We start from the raw sequence: 8,294 nt of genomic DNA, 5'->3' as shown, positions 1-8,294 counted from the left end.
ATGTGAAACTTAAGAAAAAAAAAAAAAGATGAACACAGAGGAAGGGAAGCAAAAACAAGATAAAAACAGAGAGTGAGGCAAACCATAAGAGGTATTCTTAAACAAAGGGAACAAACTGAGAGTTGCTGGAGGGGTGTTGCATGGAGGGACGGGCTAAATGAGGGATGGGCATTAAGGAGTGCACTTGTTGGGATGAGCACTGGGTGTTACATGTTAGTGATGAGTCACTAAATTCTACTCCTGAAACCATTATTACACTATATGTTCATTAACTTGTATTTAAATAAATAAAAAAAAAGATGTGTGTATTGAGGAACCTCCATACTGCTTTCCACAGTGGCTACACCAATTTGCCTTCCTCCCAACAGTGCACAAGTGTTCCTTTCCACATCCTCACCAACACTTGTTACTTCCTGTCTTTTTGATTCTAGCCATTCTGACAGGTGTGAGGTGATATCTCACTGCAGTTTTGATTTGCATTTTCCTGATTAGTGATGTTGAGCATCTTTGCATCTTTGTGTTGGCCATTTTCTTCTTCGGAAAATAAAAATAAAAATAAAATTACCATATGATCCAGGAATTTTGCTACTGAATATTTACCCAAAGAAAACAAAAACACTAATTCGAAAAGATATGCACCCCTATGTTTTTGGCAGTATTATTTACAATAGACAAGATATGGAAGCAACCCCAGCATCCATCGATGGAAGACTGGATAAAGAAGATGTGGTATGTATATACAATAGGATATTACTCAGCCATAAAAAGGGTGAGATTTTGCCATTTGCAACAACAGAGATGAATCTAAGGGTTATAATGCTACATTAAATAAATCAGACAACAACAAATACAATGTGATTTAACTCCTATGTGAAACTTAAAAAAAAAAAAGAACAAAGAAATAAGGAGATAAACAAGCAAATAGACTCTTAAATACAGAACAAACTGGTGGTTGCCAGAAGGGAAGTGAAGGGATGGATGAAATAGAGAGGAATAAGAGTATACTTATCATTATGAACACTAAGTAATATACAGAATTATTGAATCATTATATTGTACACATGAAATTGTGTATATAACACAATTTATAACACTGTATGTTAATTATATTTCTATAATTTTTTTTAAAACGATGCCTCTATTGATTTCCCTATAGGGTTCTTTTTTTTTTTAATGTTTTTTATTTTATTTTTGAGAGAGAGAGAGACAGAGAGAAGAGAGCATGAGCAGGGGAGGGGCAAAGAGAGAGGGAGACACAGACTCTGAAGCAGGCTCCAGGCTCTGAGCTCTGAGCTGTCAGCACAGAGCCTGACGCGGGGCTCAAACTCACAGACTGTGAGATCATGACCTGAGCTGAAGTCGGGTGCTTAACCAACTGAGCCACCCAGGCGCCCCACCCTATAGGGTTCTTAAAATGACTCAGAAAGCAAGCAGATTTAAAATTTGGGAAACATGGTACGTTACATATAAAACCCTCATACGCTACTCCTGATCACTCATTTTCCTTGTTCTAAATTCTGATTCTAAAATGAGAATTCCTTGAGGGCTTAGTATAGATTTAAGTGAAATGTCCAAGTCCTGCTCATGGTGTTTGTATGAGACATGGCCTTAAACAACTACTAGATGTACAAAACAATTGTTTAAATGTAAAGATTATCGCTGGATCATGAGTTCATGTGTCTTGCCCCTAACATCAATATTAGTGGGAAAACAGTTTATCAGTTCCTCAAAAAGTTAAACATAGAGTTTCCATATGACCTAGCAACCCCATTCCTAGGTATACACAGCAAAAATGGAGACCTCGTTCTCAAACACATACTTGAACACAAATGTTCATAGCAGCACAATTCACAATAATCAAAGGTATAAACAAACCAGATACCCTCCAACGGATAACCTGGTAAGCCAAATATAGTATCTACATGCGACAGAATATTACCCAGCCAAAGAAAGGAACGATGTACTCACACATGCTACAACATGGATGAACTTCAAAAAGTGAAAGGAGCCGGATGCAAAAGGCAACAGAGTGTAAGAGTCTATTTATGTGAAATATCCAGAATAGGTTAATGCATAGAAACACAAAGCAGATTGGTGGTAGCCAAAGATAGAGAAGTTACTGTTTAACAGAAAGTGGGTTGTTGTTGTTTGTTGTTGTTGTTGTTTGTTTGTTTTGGTAGGGGGTATGGGGAGGGGATAAAAGTGTTTTGGAACTTGGTTATGCTGTGGTCACACAATCTGGCAAATGTGCTATAGACACCATTGCATTATATGCTTTAAAATGGTTATGTAAATTTATCTCAGTTAAAACAATACAAGTGGACCCACTCTAGATCAGAATTATGTGTATATAAGTATATATATTTTCCTTACTCTGAGTTGTAAAAGCTTCTTTCACTCTTGTTCCTTACACACCTTCCATAGAATTGCTGACTAGAACTAGAAATGCAATTAGGGTCTGAAAAACACAGTTCTCCTCAGCACAAAGCCAAATATTTGTATGTGGATTCAATCCTCTACCTGCTTCTAGAACACTTGGTAGAATGAAGCACTTCCAACCTGCCTTAAAATGCTTTGATTTTTTTAATTTTAAAGTGATTTCAGACATATTAAGGTTTCAAAACAGTGCAAAGGATTCTTATACATTAGTCACCCAGAGTCACTATATGTAAATATCTTTATGTAAAACATAAGAAATGTAAAGCATGTTTTAGTGATAAAATAGGTAAATATGCATACATATGTACATTCATGTACATACATGTATGCTATGCATACATATGTACATTCATGTACATACATGTATGCTGTCTATATATGCATGGGATATGTTTTCTCATGTATGTGTATTCAATATGTATGTATTTCATAAATCTATATATGGATGCATGCATAAAGGTGTGTATGCATCTATTCACATATATGTATATGGGTGTGTATATAATTGTGCACATGTATATATGTGTACATGCATATACACACATCATATGCCTATGTATGTATGCACATATACACATAATCTTTTTTTCTGGACCATTGAAAAGACGTGTTTCCTCTTGACTCATATAAACAGTTTGTTATTTCCTAAAACCAAGGACAATCTATTGTATTACCACAGCACAATTATTAAAATCAAGATACTAATATTAATGACACTAAAATCTAATCTGTAACTCTTCAAATTCCACTATTTGTAGTAATAATGTACTTTTTAGCAAAAGAAAAAAACATGGAGCTGAAATCTATAAGCTGGACTGGAATGAAACTGGTAACTCGAAGTTTTTGGAAAACTTTCTTTATATCTAGCTCATTGTATTTTTAATTACCAAGGTAATATATTATGCAGTATGCCTGGGGTGCACGAAGATTAGATTCAGGAATCAATTTCATCCAATTACTTAATCTCAAATATGAGTGCTTTTACACTGTGAAACTATTAATCACTCTTTTAGGAATAGAGGGAGAGCCAACAACAAAAAAAAATCATAAGGGTCTGAATATCTTTTGAGCTAAAAGTGTTCTCTGTTTACTTTTTCTTTGATCATGAAAATCCACAGGCAGCCATAAAAATTTTACGGGAGCTATAATTATTTGAAACTTTCAGGGTGTCTCTAAAGCACTTTATAACAACCTCAAGTATCATAACTTGATATTATTTCTACTTTTCTACTTATAATGAAAACAAGAGTTGTGAGTCCTATTCATCATTTCCACATGAAAAAACAGTAGAAAAAGTGGTGTGTTTATTCACCTAGAAAATGCCCAGCTGGGGTTTATTAACCACATTTTAGTTACTCGTCTTTATGACTCTCAAATAGAGATAAGATAAAATCACAAAGACCTCCCAGATGACAGGCTCAGCAAGGCCATTGGATTTGAGGGAAGCTGGGGTATTCTGTGGTTGCTTCATGGCCAACAACAAATTATCTATGTTCGAGGTATCTGTTTTCTGGAATTTTTAGTAAATTAAAACTTAGAGTCCGTTTGACAGCACTATCCATGATCTCATCGGCACATCCTCTTAATATTGAACCGTTGAGGATATCAGTCCTGCAAACTCGCATTTAAGATAAGCCCTATGTATTTAATATATACATGTAATGAGGAATAAGGCTTATTCATTTTATCTATCTATCTATCTATCTATCTATCTATCTATCTACCACCTGTCTTTAAATCTGCTCTGTGATGGAGGGAAGTGGGTGGGTGATGGCCTAGATGGGTGATGGGTAGTAAGAAGGGCACATGTGATGAGCACTGGGTGTTGTAAGTGATGAATCACTGAATTCTATTTCTGAGCCAATATTGCACTCTATATTAACTGAAATATAATATAATAAATTATAATATAAATCATATAAATAATAAATAATAATAATAATAAAATATAATATTTCACAGTTAGTCAAATAACTGGAATATAACTAACTGAAATATAAATAAATTTAAGCTCTAATCAAGTTCAATGAACCATATGCCCTGCTAAGACAGGAACACAAAAGGGTATAAGGGATCTCTGGCCATCAGAAGGTCACAGTCTAATTGGGATCATTGATCTGTAAAGAGATAAACCACAAATCAGCATCATTAGGTCTCTAACATTTGTCTGAACTGAATGCCATGACATCATGAAGAGTCTGGTCAAGATGCCTTCGATTTATCTGGGAAAGTTTCACTGAAGGAGCTGATACCTGAGCTGTGAAATCTTGATGGCTGAAAGGAATTTTTCAGAAAAAAAAAGGTTGGGAAGGAAGTTTATATATATAAAGCTAAGGAGATATCTACATGTATACAATAGATATGTATATAGATAATCTATAAATGTAAAGAGATACAGATATGCACATATATACACATACATACAAGCATGAATATACTATCTAAGTGAGAGGTGGTAATGACTAGTCATGAGAAGCTCATACATACATTTAAAATATTTATAATTTGCGGTTGAAACTCTATTTTAGAGGGTAGAGAAAACCTAAAAGGCCCAGGGTACAGGAGAAGTAAAATCAAGTAGTCTGATTTCATGGCTTCTCCTGGAGAAGCTTAAATAATGCCACAGTCCCTTCTAAACTGCATCTTATGCATTGGTCGCTATGGTCCTACCATGTGTTCTAATACGCTGGCCAAAGGTGATTGTCACAGGAATATGCATCACACCCAACAAAAACCAATCTATAAACGGAAGGCGTGCTGTCAACTGGCCTGCCACAAGAGAACTGGCCCATGCTAGATGGTGATGGATGAATCACCTTGCACCTCTCAGCTTTTCTCTGCTATCAGCATTTTACCTCCTCTGTACAGCGTCTGGTCACAGACAAAACACAAATGTGAAGCCATGGGATGGAGAAAGATGCCATGAGTCAAAGAGACCTTCTGAGTCAAGCCCTGACTCCATCTCACCCGCCTCTTTCCTCCCTCACCTGTCTGCAGCTGCTTGTTACCAGGCCAGGCCTTTGCCTTCCTCAGGGACTCTGTACTTGCTGTCCCCACTGCCTGTGATGCTTCTTTCCCAGTACGGCTCACGCCCTCCTTTTTATTAGGTCTTCTGACAATGCCATCTTTTGGGGGTGAAAAGGGGCATTTCTGGCTGCCCGTACCTAAAACTCTACCCTCCATACATTTCAAAACCCCTTTCCCAGCTTCATTATTTTCTCCTTGGTGCTTATCACCATGGGACATTCTATGGCTTTCCTCAGCATTCACCTTTTTTTTGTTGTTGTTCTATTTTGTCTCCATCCTGCACTAGAACATAGCTGCCTGAGTGCAGAATCTTGTCTGTTGTGCTCACTGCTCCATCCCTAGTGCTTAGGTTAGAGCCAGACACTTGGGGGTACTTGGACAAGTAATGTTTCATCCCCAACTCACCCCAGATCCATTTTCAGCCCTCTGTGCCCTGCTCTGTGCCCTTGGAGGTAAACCCCTGTGAGCTGCACCCAACATTAGATAGATGGCTTTGGGGTGCTTCAGCCAATGGGAGGCATTATGAAGATGTGTAGGGAGGGAGGAGAGAAGGACTGTGGTATTCCTCCCTGCCCTATCACTGCCTCAGTCCATCTCCAGCAGGAGCTGTGTCCCCCCCACAACTAGAGAGCTCCTGCCAGTACTCTGTTCCTTCCATGAAAGCAATCTCTTCTAATTCCTTCCACTGTGGGGGTGTAATGGCTTCCTGCTGCTCCTAATTTCTGGGTACTGTATCCTTTCTCTATTTTTACTTGTAACCCTGCCCACATATCATTAAGTCGACCCTTCATTAAAATCTTTTCATTTGTACCATCTGTGATGAGCTCTCTTTCCTGCCAGGACTCTGCCTGATAAAGAACTCAATAAACACTTGTTGAAAGACTGTTGAATGAACGAAAAGTTCTGGCATCCTTTGAAAAGTTGATGGATTGGCTTTGGCACTGGAACTGCCGTTGGAGAGACACTAGAGGAGAGAAGCCTACAAGTCAGCAGTGGGGAGATGCTCCTGGAACGTCCAGCCAAGCCCTGAATGTGTATACTAAATGCAAGAGCCACTGGTTGAGGATACAGAAGTCAATCTGCAAGCTACTTTTCTTCATTACGCCAATCATTTCGTCTAGTTATTTTGTATGTCAGCTGAATATGTTTGTGCTGATAAAATAACGGTGTTTGAAACAGATCATAACGCTAATAGAATGCACTGGCAGACGGTGAGAGGCGATTAAATAATTGCCGAATTCCAATTCACTATTTGACTAATTTGCTTAACCTTTCTGAGCTTGGCTTGCTCATCTACAAAGGGTAAAATAAACTTAATGGAGAAGTTATAAATGTAAAGACATGACTTGTGTAAAGTGCTCATCACAGTGTGTGACACAGTATTTGCTCAATAATATTAGTTTCTCCTCCTTTTCTTCCTGGTTTCATTTCTCTTTTTTGTTGCCTCTCTCCTTATGGCACTGCCTCAAATAAAATGGGATCAGAGAGATTTTATTCTGCCGAAACCTTTAAATTCCCTGGTTTGAAAAAAAAAATCTGCAATAATGTTTCTGGTGAAGAAAGAGAAGGAATTTATTACCAGGTGGGCATTCAGACACCCAGGTACAAGAGGTTATAAGAAAAAAAGAGAGTCTGTGAAGAGACGCAATAGTCACCCTCCTGACATAAGGCTTCCAGAAAGGTCTGCCCCATGCTGTACAAGCAAATGGCTATGCTTGATTGCTTGGCAAGTTAAGCAATATTCCACAACCATTACAGTTACATACCACTGGATCAAACTTGAGCCCATTTCAAGATGCTGAACAAGAGAAACTTGGCTGCTTTTCTTCGCCATGGGGGAAAACAGAGGGGCCTTCTTGGAAGATTATTGGTGTGAAATCCTTAGTTATAGTGTTAAAATTTACCACTTTATGTGCATGTTAGGACACATAGATGTGTTTCCACTTCAACCTATAACTTCCCCCTTGTCTTTTTTTTTTGTTTAGAAAGCAAAGAGCATGCTATGAAGGTAGGAGAGCATTAGAGGTTTTGCTTCCAAAAAATTTCACACACTATAGGATGGATTAACAGAACCGAATACACTTTCAAAGAAAATGCTGTGTTTAAGTATATACACATCCTGTAAGCCCACTCGTAGGAGACAGCATCCCAATCACCAAGGGCATGAGAGTGCTGTGTTGGTTTTCTTGAGCTCCTGTGTCCCTTTTGTCCTAAAGAAATGGGACTCATCCAACAAATTATAATGCAATAACTGACTACCTTTTCTGCCTCCATTGCCGCCATGGCGCCTGCGGGGGGGGGGGGGGGACTTGTGGCGGGGGTGGGGGGCAGAAAAAAAATAAAGAATCAACTTCTGAAGTTTACACTTGACTGCACACACCCTGTAGAAGATGGAATCATGGATGCTGCCAATTTTGAGCAGTTTCTGCAAAGAGAATCCAAGTGAATGGCAAAGCTGGGAATCTCCATGGAGGGGCTGTAACCACTGAAAGAGGCAAGAGCAAGATCACTGTTAACTTCTGAAGTGCCTTTCTCCAAAAGGTATCTGAAATTTCTTACCAAAACGTATGTGAAGGATAATCAACATGACTGGTTGTGTGTAGTTGCTAACAGTAAAGAGGGTTATGAGTTGCATTACTTCCAGATTACCCAGGATGCAGAAGAGGAGGAAGATAACGATTAAAACATATTTACCAATGGGGCATCTTCATGACTCAGTCAGTTAAGCTGACTCTTGGTTTCTGTTCAGGTCATGATCTCACAGTTCCATGAGTTCCAAGCCCCGCGTTGGGCTTTGGGCTGACAACACAAGGCCCACTTGGGATTCT

General features: G+C 38.5%; 1 pseudogene; it reads left to right on the top strand.

Annotated features, from left to right (window-relative positions):
- Window positions 1-678: 678 nt before the first annotated feature.
- On the top strand, window positions 679-8,149 carry LOC128774274 (60S ribosomal protein L22-like; annotated as a pseudogene).
- The last annotated feature ends 145 nt before the right edge of the window (window positions 8,150-8,294 follow it).

This window comes from Panthera pardus, unplaced genomic scaffold (assembly GCF_024362965.1).
Source record: "Panthera pardus isolate Hobbes unplaced genomic scaffold, ASM2436296v1 HiC_scaffold_3, whole genome shotgun sequence".
NCBI classification, from domain to species: Eukaryota; Metazoa; Chordata; class Mammalia; order Carnivora; family Felidae; genus Panthera; species Panthera pardus.
The sequence above is the reverse complement of the archived record's forward strand: the minus strand, read 5'-3'. Positions and strand labels throughout refer to the sequence as shown.